The sequence below is a fragment of the Achroia grisella genome, unplaced genomic scaffold (genome assembly GCF_030625045.1).
Source record: "Achroia grisella isolate CSIRO2021 unplaced genomic scaffold, CSIRO_AGI_Agris_v1 utg794, whole genome shotgun sequence".
In the NCBI taxonomy this organism is placed as follows: Eukaryota; Metazoa; Arthropoda; class Insecta; order Lepidoptera; family Pyralidae; genus Achroia; species Achroia grisella.
This window is the reverse complement of record NW_026713026.1, coordinates 2,674,525-2,690,170: the sequence shown is the minus strand read 5'-3', so window position 1 is coordinate 2,690,170 and position 15,646 is coordinate 2,674,525. Positions and strand designations below refer to the sequence as shown.

At 30.1% G+C, this 15,646-nt stretch overlaps 1 protein-coding gene across 2 annotated transcripts in view; it reads right to left on the bottom strand.

The window, feature by feature from the left end:
- The window catches only part of LOC131851678 (leucine-rich repeat-containing G-protein coupled receptor 5-like), a 307,542-nt gene that overhangs the window by 280,780 nt on the left and 11,116 nt on the right, over positions 1–15,646 (bottom strand). Inside the window, exon 1 of one of the 2 annotated variants that reach the window (XM_059202210.1) lies at positions 10,516–10,831. The exons of the other annotated variant lie outside the window; for it this stretch is intronic. The gene's annotated coding sequence lies outside the window, so the exon portion shown is untranslated. Of the gene's footprint in view, positions 1–10,515; positions 10,832–15,646 lie in introns of those variants that run through there. 2 annotated transcript variants of the gene reach the window in all.

Sequence of the window (15,646 nt, the reverse complement as noted above, 5' to 3'; positions counted from 1 at the left end):
TAGATGGCGCTGTGTGAATTGTACTGAGATATTATTATGCGATGTAACCAATTCGATTTCGATTCGATATTTTCTCACTCTTAGTTTATTGGCTCATGTAATTACATTCAAACTTATATTTATATTACCCATAATTTTAGACTTACGCCACGCCAATAAATGTATGTTTATAAACTATCCATTTAGAAGTAAATGTTGAATATTTATTGTAAATTACAATCATAGCGTTGTTATCGTTTAACAACTTGTAACTTGTATATTTAATAGCTCCACAGAATCTCGAACGAGTTGATAGACAAAAATATATATTTACTAGCTGTGCCCGCGGTTTAACTCGCGTTAAATTTATAGCCTATATATTCTGACGTATAAGCTATGTTACTGTAAAGTTTCATCTAAATCGGTTCAATAGTTTTTGCGTGAAAGAGTAACAAACATCCATCCATACTCGCAAACTTTCGCGTTTATTAATAAAATGCTGTAAGGTGTAAATAAAGAAGTTGTAATAATCTGAAGTGTGAATAAAACACGAATGAAACTTTTATATTACACTAGCTAAGCCCACGACTTTGTACACATCTAACTTTTTTGTTTGTAAACCGATTGGAATAAAGTGAACGTTAAATTTTCAGTGAAGCTTACTAGAATATATTAATGAAAAATGCACTTAAATTGGTTAAGCCAAATCTGAGATTAGTCCGCAAAAAATGCTCTGTTTCCATCACCATCGAATCAGTTAAAAATATAATAATATTGAACCTAGACTATTCACACAGCCACATTTAGTCACAAGGTAAGCAGAGCTTGTGTTATAGGTACAATTGATAGATATACTTAGATATATATTTTTGTAAATATGTATGTACATATTATCCATAGAAAATATCCTGATCGTTACAAACATTCATACTAGTGAATATAAATGTATGTACTGTACGAAAAATCGAACCTACGTCAATTAAAGCGATGTGAAATATATAATATAAATTGGCACAAACAATCAGTGTCAACCCGATTCGAACTTACACCCTTGCAGTTAAATTGAGAGTGTTAACCACAAAGACATGACGGTCCTGAAAACTTGTAATAAATAAATGTTAAACCAATTTAAACAAAGCAAATTTATCTATTGTACCTTCCTGTAAATCGCAGCCATCGGCTCGTGATTCACGCCTGAAAATCTGAAAGGCTTACCGTAAACAATGTTACAACTTACTACCCCTGAAGATCTCTTCAGAGCATCATTTCGCTTGACGTGATAAATTAAAAGGCACCTTTGAAATTGAAAATATTACTAAAATAAAGATATTAATAATTAAAATGTTTTAGGAGTAATTCAATCAATTTATGATTTCATTTCAAAAAAAATTACGCATTGCAAAATTTAATCCTAAACACATTATTAAGTATAACACAAAAACTAGTAGTCATATGTGGACGAAATTGTAATAAGGAAAAACTAAATTTTAAATAAAAAAAACAATGATCAGAATCTTAGTTATTTATCCGCCTCTTTGTAACGATATATGTATCCTTTGTTATACTGTTTGTCACTAATATGTTGCAAATAAAGTATATTCTATCTAATAATAACGCAGAACAGTCCTAACGATTGCACGTCAATGTACACAAAATAAAATATACATTAATTGAGAAAACTAAGTATACCTATAATATAAGTTTAAAAAAATTGACAGATGAGATAAAATACAGATATAAACTAACCACTTAGACATATTTATTAATGAAGTCGATAACTTATTGTTAAAGCTGAAAATTTTAAGGAATAATAGATTGCTAGAATAATACTTTATTTGTGACACACAGTAAAGAAAAAACATACACAATGTATTAAAGAAGACATGTAATATTACCATAAGACGATCTTAGTGAAAATTTTTTTAAGGCTACATAAACGCATTGCAATATATAAATAAAAATAATATTTACTAATTATAAATAAAGAAATAATTTGTTATTTATTAAATAAAATATTTTTGATAAAACTAATGTTTAATTATAGTTTTATAATAAAATATAATTTCATTTATTAAGTTTAAAAAGTACTTTAAAAAATTGACAGATGAGATAAAATACAGATAAAAATTCTTTAGACATATTTATTAATAATGTTCAATATATTTATAACAAGCTTAAAATTATTAATATTTCTGTTCAATCCCAAACTATACTATTTGGCTAACGAAATAATTTGTTATTTATTACACAAAATTTTTTGATAAAATAATGTTTAATTTCGTTGTTATAATAAAATATAATTTCATTTATTATTTACCTCATCGACAAATAAAACTAGAACATTCCTATTGCTATAAATTTCAATTAAAATTAAAATTATTAACATTAGTTCAATACAATAATTAAAATTATAGGTACACACTTTATTTAAGAATTCTATATTTTTATTTTTTTTCATATTCATGTACCTATTTGTAATCTATAGAAAAATAAGATTGTAATATTCAACTTTGAATAACGAAATGAAAGAAAATTCTATCAAAATTATATCTAATGAAAGAATATCTTATACTTTACTAGCGACCTGTCCTGGCGTTATAAATCTTTGGATTTCTCGGCTTGTAACATACATATATTATACATATAAACCTTCCTCTTTAGTCACTCTATCTATCTATATCTATAGCTGAAAACTGCTTTAATAAATTAATATAAATAAATATGTGAACTGACAGCAGTGGCGACTTTGTTTTATAATATATAAAGATGTAAACAATAGACTCTAACTTAAACTACTCTATTATGAATCAATTCCTCGCACTGTACAAATATATTTATTCACGAGTATGATTGTTTTTATTGGTTTGGGTGTCTTCTATTAATATTATGTATGCATTAAAAAAAAATCAGTATTTCTATCAGTTGTTGCAAGCTAAGCAGAATTTGTTATGGGTAGCCTCAACACAAGCTGTGCTTAGCTTGAGACTACATAGCGTTGTATAAATTTTCCTGGGTTATTATTATTACATATTTATCTTCATTTTATAATATTTAATATATATAGGTACATGTTATATGTAACGTTGCTATGACATCATATTAGGTGATCTAACACAAGTATGTTGAACACATAATCTGGTTTTTTGGCCTTCGTTCATCGCTCATGAATTACAACTGCGTTTCCACATGTTATTCATTACAGCCAGACATGTCTGTTATCTTTATAATATACATATAACTAATAGATAATAGATTTTATTATTTATGCTTTTTAGGAGACAAACGATCTTGCGGCACACCTTATGTCAAGCGATTACCGCCGCCTTGGGTGCTTATGACCCACAGCAGCAGGCTTATTACTAATCAACTGATAGAAATACTAAGCACCTTTGTTTTTCTATATGTATATTTATTTAAAAGAATAAACAGGTTAGCGGCGGCCGCGATTTCACCCGAAATGTAATGAAATTAAATTTATCTGTTATAAAAGTAGTACATAATAGATGGTGTGGTTATTTATGTTATATAGATCTCACTTTTAGTCTTTACGGACATGCAAATACATATTTGAATTAATCTATTATTATTCTTATATAATTTAATTAAAGTTAAATGTATAGCCTATTTGTTATTCTGATATATAAGCTATATTGCTGTAAAGTTTCATCCAACTCCGTTTAATAGTTTTTGCGTAAAAGAGTAACAAACACTATCCATACCTGCTCACAAACTTTCGCAATTATAATATTAATAAGATTTCATAAATATGTAGACTCCAAAAAAATATTTAAAGCAAATAACATTTTAATTAGCGCATTATCTTCGCGGATAACGCAAATACATTATAAATTATACTTGTTCCTGAAAGCATAGACAATTTGCATGATTTCATAATGGTCAGTTGAAACTTTTCAAATTATAAAAATGGCGTCAAGCCAAATGAGATTTCAGGAATACTAAAATCTTTTTTAAATGTATAGTTAACTTCAAATTATGTCATGTAAAATTATATTAATTTCTCTCATTTAAAAAACTATATTATTACTTAACAAATATGAACTAATATTAATATAAAAATAACGATAAAATTCTAAGTACTTATTTGACTTTAAAACAGGTAGAAGAATTTTTTATTTCTCATATGTCATATATCATTTACTTCTCTTTATGAGTTATATTACTAGTGGCTAAGTCGACCTCTACGCGGTATCCCCTTTAAATTAATTCCTTGTGAACACTATGAGCAAACTGACCTAACATTATGCTCATCTTATCAACCTTCACTTTCAAATCATTCTCAACATTAAAAATAAATTGTGGTTTAAAAAAAACTTTAACTTCTATGTTCTTGATTCGCAACAAAACTACAAAGTGATACCTATGTCAAGCTAAATATACACCGATACTACGATAAGTGTACGATTGACACATCGTTTCTTCGAACACAGTATGATAAACATCCGGACGGGTTCGAGGTTTTTTTTCCGTGTGTTTATAAATATTACATTAGCACAAAGGTCTCCCCTTGATAAACCTTACGAAAGCAATACATTCAATACAATGAATGATTTATTACGTAATTGCCTGCTGTTTTACTATGTATCATAGAGAATTTATTGATACGTTCCATTTTCAAAACTAACATTCGACAGAAGAATAAGTTGATTATTTTGTTTGTAATGAAAAGAATGAAAAAATAATCGTTGTAAAAAAATAGTTTTATTACGTAATTGCTTTGCTAATATAGAATTTATTGATACGTTCCTTTTTCAAAATTAATATTTGAAAGAAGAATGATTTCATTATTTTGTTAATGAATAAAATGAAAAACTTATCGAATTAAACAAAATATTTTTATTACTTAATTGCTAGCTGTTTTACTATGTATCAAAGAGAATTTATTGATACATTGTTTTTCAAAAACATTCGAAAGAAGAACTCTTTCATTATTTTGTTTGATGAAAACATAACCGATTTAATAAAATATTTTATCTATAGAAAGCTGCATTATTAAATCAGAGAATAATATGGGCTATACACTATTTTTAAACAGAATTGAGTATGTTTATTTTATAGCATACATTCAAAAGAAAATTTATTTTATTTTATATGTATAATGGAGAATACGTGGTCTGGTTTACCACGCCCACGGTTGAAGTTCAAATCTAGCCGACACAAAAAATCCTTTTATGTCAATCTATGACTGAATCTTCTGACTGACTCTCCCGTGAAAGAAAGACTTGTAGCAACCCAAAAATTAATTAATTGACTTGTTTTAAAAATATACTAAATGCGAAATGTGGACATGTCAAGTTTTGTGTTCACCACAATATCGACGGTTGGCTATGCTTCTCATTACCATCTGGGATACCTTCACTTTTAGAAAGCAGTACTGAACTGCAACAATAATAATGTTACAAGCTAGTAACAAGTAACTATATTTAACGAGTGATCGCCCACTTGAACTTCGACTATAATTAATTTAACAATCAATAAGTGTATAGGCAAATATTTTTAAAGACAATATTAATCTATTTTCAATTTGACCACATACTTTTGCAATAAACAAAAGATTATATATGCGAGTGTGTGATACATTGTTGTATAGCATTCGTACAGAATGCAATACTTTATAATAAACAATAAGTGTGCAAATTTTCGCAATTTTCGTAAAAAGGGGTACAATATTTTTGCTTTACGTATTATATACATATAGATATATAACATATAGATTTTCAAAAACAATTGAGTACGTGAGTTTGTCCCTTTATTATCAACTAGCTAATGAACTACTCGCCCGGCTTCACACGGGTGTACATGTATTATACATATAAACTTTCCTCTAGAATCACTCTATCTATTAAAAAAACCGCTTCAAAATCCGTTGCGTAGTTTTAAAGGTTTAAGCATACATAGGGACGGATAGATAGCGACAGCGACTTTGTTTTATACTATGTAATGATAATGGTAACAAATAGTCATAAAATTTGGACATTTTACAGTTTGGCCTGACTATTTAAAAGTGCTTGTGTTGAGTTTATTTGAATTAAAATTATTTCTATTTCTTATAAACAAATTGCTTGCAATTAACAAATATGCTTGTTCATTTTGTTCTTTACCATAACACAATGAGGCGTTCCAAATGATTGTTATCGCAGAATTGAATTACATTGTGATAAATAATTGATAATACATATTGAAATTCACATCCGTGTTTCAATAAAAACCTATACTAAACTATTTGAAAGGAAATATATTACAAAAAATGTTGATAGATATATGACAATACAAATTCTCACAACAAAAACCAAACACAAACAATTTTTTTTATGTATGATAATGGAATGGTGCACCCGCCTGCGCTAACGGTTTACGCTGGCGGAACACCAGTGGATGATGATAAGATGAGCATGAGGTTAGGTCAGTTAGCTCATCGTAACAAATTCACCAATAATTTATCACGATGGTTTCCAGGGGAACCGCGTGGAGGTCAACCTGATATGGTACATTGCTAGCAATATGATCATCAGTCTACATTACTAACAATCCCTTTCCTCCAAAACAAAGAATAGAATAGAATAGAAAATCATTTATTCAAATAAACTTACATTGAAGAACTTCTGAATAGTCATTACATTTTTTTAATCTACCGCTCATTCAGAAAGCTGTCTCATCACAAGAACGAGCAAAAAACTTGCGTGTTGCTCTGTTAAATAATTTTATTATTACTTTACATTTTAAGTGAGTTTAAGTGTGTGAATACAAACCACCAATTAGCACTAATTCAATTAAATACTCAAATAGAAAAAATATTGAATATATAACCAACTGGTTAAACAATTAATAAGAGGAAATCAGTCATAGTGATTAGAGCAGACCAGTCTCTACAAGCAGCACCCGTTCACGAGTATGACGGATGAGCCAGCCATCACTGCGATCGACCATATTTTAGGGAGCCCAATGACCCGGCCCACCACGCCGCCACAAGTCTGGACATTTTAGTGCATGACTACTCAAAACACTAGACCACGTCAAAGTACAAACTATTATAATTACAGGTATGAGATAAAGAAAGAAAGAAAGATAAAATATTGTGATGAAGGAAATAGCTTCAAAGGCGTAAGGTCAGTGAAATGGAAACGGTATTACAGATTTGTTAGTTATAAGCACAAAGTTTTGTTGTTCGCGAGTTCTGTATAATACAAACTTACTTGCCGTGATAAACCTTGTTCAGATCTCTTTAAGCCTTCTACCATTATTAACAATTATAAATACCTTTCACTTATATTTACTGCTTTTTAAAATTTATCGTACAATATAAATGTTTTTTATTTCCTCGGTGGTCTAGCGGTTTAACGCACCGCTTTACTTACGATGATCGCGGATTCGATTCAAATATTTGTATGAGTATAATTATTTGTATTGTTTATTATGAATGTTTCTAAGGCTTTATGTTTTTTAATCTGTCTGTTTGTACAAATTTTATACAAAAGGATTTTATTAAAACTATTTTTGTCGACTCGACTGGGATTCTTTAAATCGGAATTGTAAACTACTAAGCTGTCTGTTGGCATCTATATATTAGTAGGTGGAGCAAAAACTATGTACCTTTATTTACGAAAATTCTGCGGACGGAGTATGAAATTTCGCACACTCATACTCTATATATAGAGGAGTGCAGAATAATATATTTTTTTTAATTATGCACAACAAATACATTAATTCCATAATAAAAACATTACACACACACTACTTACCATCTATTTAACACATACACGCATATATACAGTTCAGTTTGTTGTTAGTCTGTGGTCCAAGTGAGAATAAATCTATATGGTTTGTTTAATATTATTTGTCTATAGTCTAACTGAATGTTAAATTAATTAAGATCGAATTTCGACTAGTGGTCGCCCACTAGTTACAATAAAATACTATATTAATACAGACCTATTTAATGGAGCTATATGATTGTCATATTCGTCGTGCATAATAAATACAGTATATAACCAGAGACGGTAAACAGCAAAGATGATGCCGTCGGCCACAAATGTTTGGACGGTGGCCAAAATAATCAAGTAAAGGAAGAACAGTTATTTATTATATTCCGACTTTTTATTGACCATTTCCGATAAGTAATTCGCATTGCAATTGACCTCGGTCGATAAGTGGCCCGTCATATTTAATAATCGCTGTCATTCTGACGTTTACAGCCTAGTGTTTTACTGTTGTTGTTTTGTTAAATATGTAGACAGAAGAAAAGGTACAGTCCATATACAGCCATGAGTATTTAAAAAAACTAGCTATAACCTGCGAGCTTTCTTTTGATTTTTTTAAAATAAAAATAAAAATAGCCTAAGACGTCATGATGTCTTGAAAACACACTGTGTGTTTTCAAGTTCAGACGTTATATCAGTAAAAGGTAACAAACAAACAGACAAATAAGACTTTTTTATTTTTATATTATTAGTAAGAATAACGGATAAAAATACTTAATTAAATATATTTGAAATGAAGACGGTAAAGGAAAAAAACTAGTTGGGATTGAGTTTCGTTTATTTAAAAGTACGAATAACTAAATATCGGATAACAGTTTACCTTTATTCTTGTTTACAGGATATTTTTAGTTATTTACGAAATAAGTGGGTATCTAACACTAAAAGAATTTTAAAAATCGGTTCAGCAGATCCAGAGATACAAAACTCAGAAACTTTACTTACCTCTTTATAATATTATTATACTATAGATTATAGACCTATGATGATACTTAAACACATGTTTTAAATATTCTTGTAGTAATACCCTTAATTTTAAAGTACTTAAGGATTTAAAGTAATAGGAATATAACCGCAACATGGAAGGAAATTACGATCGAGGCCACACATGCTTAGGATTAGGAAACCAAAAAAGAGCGTGAATCATTAAGCAATGTAAATATTTATGCTTGTTCTAATTACAGCGCTACCTTGGATATTCGGTCGATGTTTGAATGAATCAACGGTAATAATACAGTTGCCTTAATTTTATTAGATTTCAAAGTAATCAACGGTAAGTAAAAACTTGTACAAATCCGTAACTAGGCGATTAAAACTTTCTTTTAAATGAACTAAATAGATTGAAGAAGAAGAAATAGTTCAATAGCTAAAAGAGAATTTAAAATGTTTACGAGGTTCCATACAGTAACAGATAGTAGTAGGTAATTCAAGACTGTTTCTGTCGAAGTATCGCGAAGTATATTATGTCATTTTTTAAAGTTATCAAATTATTTGTTTGCAAATCCAACAATACAAAAGAAAAGATTAATTTATAGATCTTTTTTAAGAAAGCAAATTTATCATGGGAAGTAAATATTCTGGACTTCAAATTAAGAATAAATTTAGCGCTATTTTTAAAATTCAAATAATATGAGAATTGAATAAATTTTGAATTATGTTTAAATTTCGAACATTATTAAAATTAAATAAAATCAGCGCTATTTTTTAAATTAGAACATTATCAAAATTCTTCACAATCACAACTTTATATTCGTCACTTCAATATAAAATATTTGCATCTTTTTAAAATTGGAACATATGTTGCACCGTTACGAACATAACAATGTTGTGTGGTCTGTGGTGACAAGAATGTGGTCGTATTTTGTAGGTATTATTGAATTCGTATCGCCTGTGGGCGAAGACGTGTAGCCAATTCAGGCAATAATGTCTCATGTTTATTCACAATTTGTTTTTATTGTCAGAATTGCCATGCAAATATATATTACGCGTAATTTTTTACCTTAAAATATTAAAATTTTCATGATAATGATCAATATAGGTAACTCAAGTGTGACTGTCTGGAGCGGGACGAATAGACGTGTTTGGGGGGTTTAGTATCAAATACTACATAGGATCATAGACAAGACCAAATTCTCAATTTATAATGTTGAAAGTGTATCAATAGTGTATAATATAAGTGTATAATAATCACTTTCAACATTATTCTAAAATTTCACAACATCTACAATATAGTAACGTAAATAATTACAATTTCTATCTTGTAGGTATTAGAGTGCGAAATGCAGATAAACAATGCTTTTAATCTAGTCACCTAAACCTACCTTCTTATAGCTATAACAAATGACGTTATACAGTACTTTGTAATACATTATAAGTTGTTTGATATGATTCATAAAAATAACATCAAAACATCTACCTACCTCATCAAACGAGCAACTAATTGGACTGTTTTGTTACAATACCCATTGCATTTTAAAGTATTAAGGTACCTAACTTTTCCTGCCATGTGTAATTAAGGAATATTTTTATATTATTAGACATCAGAGAAAAATGATAGGATATGATAGAACTGTTAATCCGGACTCGCAAATTCAGCTATGGTTACTAGAGAGGACCGTCCGAGTTGTTTATGAAATTTTACCATTGCAATGAAAATTAATACATTAACACTTCCAAGTAACAATAATATTACTAATCTGACGCTAGTCATAAACCGCGTAATCCGTGAATACAACAATCCAACTATAGCATACTTTGTACTAACCTTGCAAAAAAACGATCCGGCGTGTGAAGGACCAAACAAATTATAACTCCAAATCTAGAAGCACATTACATCCATCCAGTTCACTTTGGGACAACGTTACACAGGACGGGCACGCTGCTTAAACACACACATCACATTTTGCACTTTGCTTGCGATAAACAATAAACGTGGAATAACAGAGCGTATCCAGTTAGTGGCTTCGAACGTTCCCTTTGGCTGACACAGAAACCTGTAACTGATATTTTTTAATTTTATGTTCGTAGACTACGTACGGACGCAATCTCGTAATGAGCGATACGTCGATTCACGACGCGAGCGGTCGACCAACTGAGGGGTCGGAACTCGGTTCGCGCCGTGCAGCGATTGAACGAACGCCGCGCATCGCATGGGGCGCTTTGGGCCGCGTGCAAGTCCCTTCAAAATAATTTCTCAACCCATAATTGTTATTATAAATTGTAACATTTTAATATAATGTTAATTTTATTTATTAGTCTTCATTCACAATATCAAATGCGTATAGGTACGGGAAATTTTAAGTTACGACTCATTGTGGTGGTACAGTCATCATCATATACCTAAATAAAACATAGTAATATTACTAATACCTACAATTAATTCATGAACGAACTGTGTCTGTACATAAAAAACAATTTCTATTCGTATTATGTCCGTTATAACAAGATATTATTGAATCAAACATTTAATTAAAATGAATTGAAAATATCAAAGTTTTTAAGTAAGCTTATTGCTTAACGCTATTATTTATCTATTCTTAATTTTTTTATATTCACTGGATTGGCAACCAATCCCACGAGATGGAAAGTGACCACCTATAATAATAATAACCCTGGACAACCCACACAGGGCCATCTAATATATATTTTTTGTAAATACATAAACAACATACTTAGGAAACACTCAGATAATAAATGACGTAAACAATCATACACATGACTTTTTTTATAGCACAGGGGACAAATTATTTTAGCGGCTCACCTGATGGTATTTTTAGCTCACCAGACTATATTTCTATTATTTATTTAATTCATTTTATTTCTTATCTTCTGTTATTTTTAATTTCTGATGATGATGATATTAACTACATCAGCCGCGATTTGATACGGCAAAAGTTTTACTTGTTTAATGTGTTCTTTTGGAGGGGATGCTAATCACCCAATGGTAAGTGATTACCGCATACCAAGAGCTCCCGCTACACCAAGTGAGTTGCAAGTGCGTTGCCGGCCTTTTGAGAAGGAATAAAGGAAAAAGCCAAATAGCTTGTCCAAGCTAATTATTATTATTGTATGTAGTTAAGAAATGGGTTACAAAAATAATATTAACCCTGGACAATACATACAGCGCCATCTAGATTCAAGCTAAGCAGAGATTATATTACGGAGACTAGACAACTGATATAAATACCTAGTTAACTGGGTTGGATTTTTTATATGTAAATATGTATTTAGTAAGATATATTAACTCTATGTACTAGTAAAAGTATGTATTATAATAAAATAACTATATAGCATTAATTTAACTAAGTCTCTAACACAATTAATTCACTTTAGCATTTAAAATACACACATCCTGTGCTCAATGACAGAATTCTGTGGCTTACTTTAAAAACCCATATGCAACTAGTATAACAATACCGAATAATAATGAAACTACCTTCTTTTAATGTTTTTAAAATATCAGATTTTTCGGCAATATCGATGTGAACCCTAACAATATAACATAGAAAACACCCAGAATTATATCATGAATACAAATGTTTATAGTGTTTGAGGAATCAAACCCGCGACCATCGGAAGTAAGGCGGTATGCTAAACCACTAAGTCACCGAGGCCGCCAAATATTATCTTTCCACCTAGATATATACACTCCAGAAGAGCATTCATTTGACAGGATTGCTATTACTACGCAATAGTAAATAACAATCGTGTGAAATTAGTAAAGTTTATGGGTCCCGCAGAATAGGCACCAAATATAGACGTGCCATTAAACATAGCGCTTACTCGGGTGAGCGTTTACGAGCCATTTGTAATATTACATTGTCCTTCACATCTATGTACATTATATATTACAGAAGTTATATGTAATAAATGATGTTCACTATATTGTGTTGTAATCTTATTACACGGGAGTGGAAGGGGACTGTAGTAATGTGGAGTAATGAACCATGCAATTTAAGTCATATGCATAAACCGTTATATTATACAACGAAGAAGGTCGAATTGGATTTTAAAAATGGAATATCCAGATTTTAATTTTAAATGTGCACTATTCATGTAAAATATTTAATTCCGAATGAGGCTTTGTAAAGATTAATTTACTGCCAATAAGATTTATATTCGAAATTTGAAAAAATATTAGTAACATGCATAAACCGCTATACAACGAAGGTCGATTTGAGTTTTAAAAATGGAATACCCAGATTACAATTTTAAATGCATATTTGATTCCGAATTAATCTATATAAAGATTAATTAACTAAACCTACTAATATTTGAATTCGAAATTTGAAAAAATATTATTTATTTTTAAATAAAGAGCGTAGTGCAAGTGTAAGGTATTTGCAATCAATAAATAACTTTATTGCCATAATTATAAAGCTAATAGTTAAATAGTGAGAGACACGTTTAATTTCGTACAAATAAAAGTATATACGCCTTGTCTACCTCTATCCTTGTCTATCATGTACAGCCCTATTTTTTTTTACATTATAAATGTACTACTATAAAGAGCCAGGCACGTACCAGTGTACAACATAGGTAACCTATATATAAGATATATTTTAAAATACTACACGGATACGCCCGTTTCCTATTATTTGCAATTTTTATGGCGCCGGCAACAAAGAGCTTACCGAACGGAACTTACTATTCCTGAGGCATACGGTGCACATAAAAATATTTATGGCTCCCCCAATCTCCATCTATTACTACCTATCATTAGGTATTGTAACAAAAAGAGACAACACGACGTTGTGCATAGCGTCGGAATCGAAACAGTGATATAAAAAGTTTTTTTATAGATATTTAGTAATGCATTTTAAAATTTCATCTTCTCCATACAAACTAAAGTACGATACGTAAGTATTATTGACGACCTCGGTGTTCTAACGGTTTAGCAGACTGCTTTACTCCCAATGGTCGCGGGTTCGATTCCTCGCACGGTACAAACACTTGTTTTCATTGTTTGTATTTTCTATGTACATTATCACAAGAGCTCTGCTTAACTTGGGATTAGATAGCGTTGTGTCAATAGTCTAGAGATAAAATTGATCTAAGGATTAAATTATTTATTTACATGTATTGGTTTATATAAGCCGCGAATTTAGATGTATATTATACATAGTAATTTATTAAAGTTACGCCTTCAACGTGATAGCTTTATTACACTCGGCGGGTTATATAAATTATATTTAATTTAATTTAAAGCGACGTTCTCTCGCTCTTATTTTAATCTGCTGATTTTATGTTTATTTTTGTATAATTTTAGCAACTGTAACTGTACTACGTACGTGTATGCACGTATAACCTATACGAGTTCGCTAAATAAAAAAGGTGTTCGAAATTTAAATTTTTATTTGCAAAATATCAGAACTGTTTTTGTGCGAGCATTTAACGATATTATTTTATTATTCACCATCGAACAATACGGATAGTGCACAATTCTTTATCGACCGTGAAATAGCTCACAGATTCATCGCTGCATTGGACCGCAGTACTATGCCTCATAACAGATCGTATTCATGGTCACAAGCGTTGTCCAACCTCTTTGTAGTTAACTATTTAGACAATTAGTAGGTACCTACTAGTTCTAATTGAAAGTAAATAAAAAAATATGTAAATTCGAAATTCAAGTAAATTTAAATTTGGAATTGTGTGTAATGTATCGTCTTACGAGTATATTGTGGTCACAGAGCAATTAGCATTGTGTTTTATAAAAGTTGAAGTTTTGCATTAATGTGTCAAACTTGGAATTTTAAAAAAGATGATGTACAGTTTTTCATAAAATTGTTTTGTGTTCAATGGTAGACAATATCTACATAATTAAAATATAAAAACAATAGCTTGTAAATAGTCCACGGCAAAAAAAAAAGAAATTGATATCACAGTTTCATACAAAATATATTTTGTTCTAAATGACGCAATCCTGCTACAGATATTCGTGATATAAACCTTTCGTGGTTTAAATTTAGAATTTCTAGACTAGAGCCAGTTTAAAATTAAAAAACTAAATTTTGAATTTGGAATCGTTGTTACTATTGTGCTTATTTCTGATACTAGTTACCTATATATTGTACATATGTTATTTGTTATTCTTGAGCTCAAGATATTGTTTATTTTCATTTAACATGTGTTTTAAAAATAATTTTAAGCATGATTTCGTTTACAAGTCAAGATGACCATTTATTACTCCAATAATATATCAGTATACATTCTGTGACATCAAAATTATGTATTCTGTGCTCCGAGTTTCACAGCCCAAGGGCTCGTGAGTCGTCGTGTAAAATTCACAATTTCAAATCTGATTCTAACACAATGGAATTAGTACAGTTTGAAATTCGTCGCCAAACTTCCGCCGTCTTCCGTACGATTGTCCGAGTTGTGACTGATTTATCGTCTGTCGTGTTGTGTATTGTCTGTGGAAGATATATTATGGCTTGATATAAAGTATGGAATATTTTGTACCTAATTGTAAGAATATAAACATATATTGAATGAATTGTTATTTTTTAATCTGTACCTACATATAAATAAAATTGAAGTGTAAGTGTATGTTTATATTGAAATAACCGTTCTTTACTACATGCATATGAATATAAATACGGTACATTTTTGTTCAACATTTTACAATTTTTGTCTGTCTGTCTGTTTGTTCCGGCTAATCTCTGAAATGGCTTTTTTTTTAAATCATGTTGGCAAACCAGTCTAAAGTATGACGACTGGTGTTTCAGATGATCCAAAGAACATCTGATACACCAGTGTTACTTGCGCTTTTACCCTAAAGAAACTTTATAGATTGTATCATGAGGACGGATTTAGACTATCTTTTACCTTAAACCAGACGAAGTCGTATGTAACAACTAGTAAGTTAGATAGATGAATGATTTTCGGTAAAG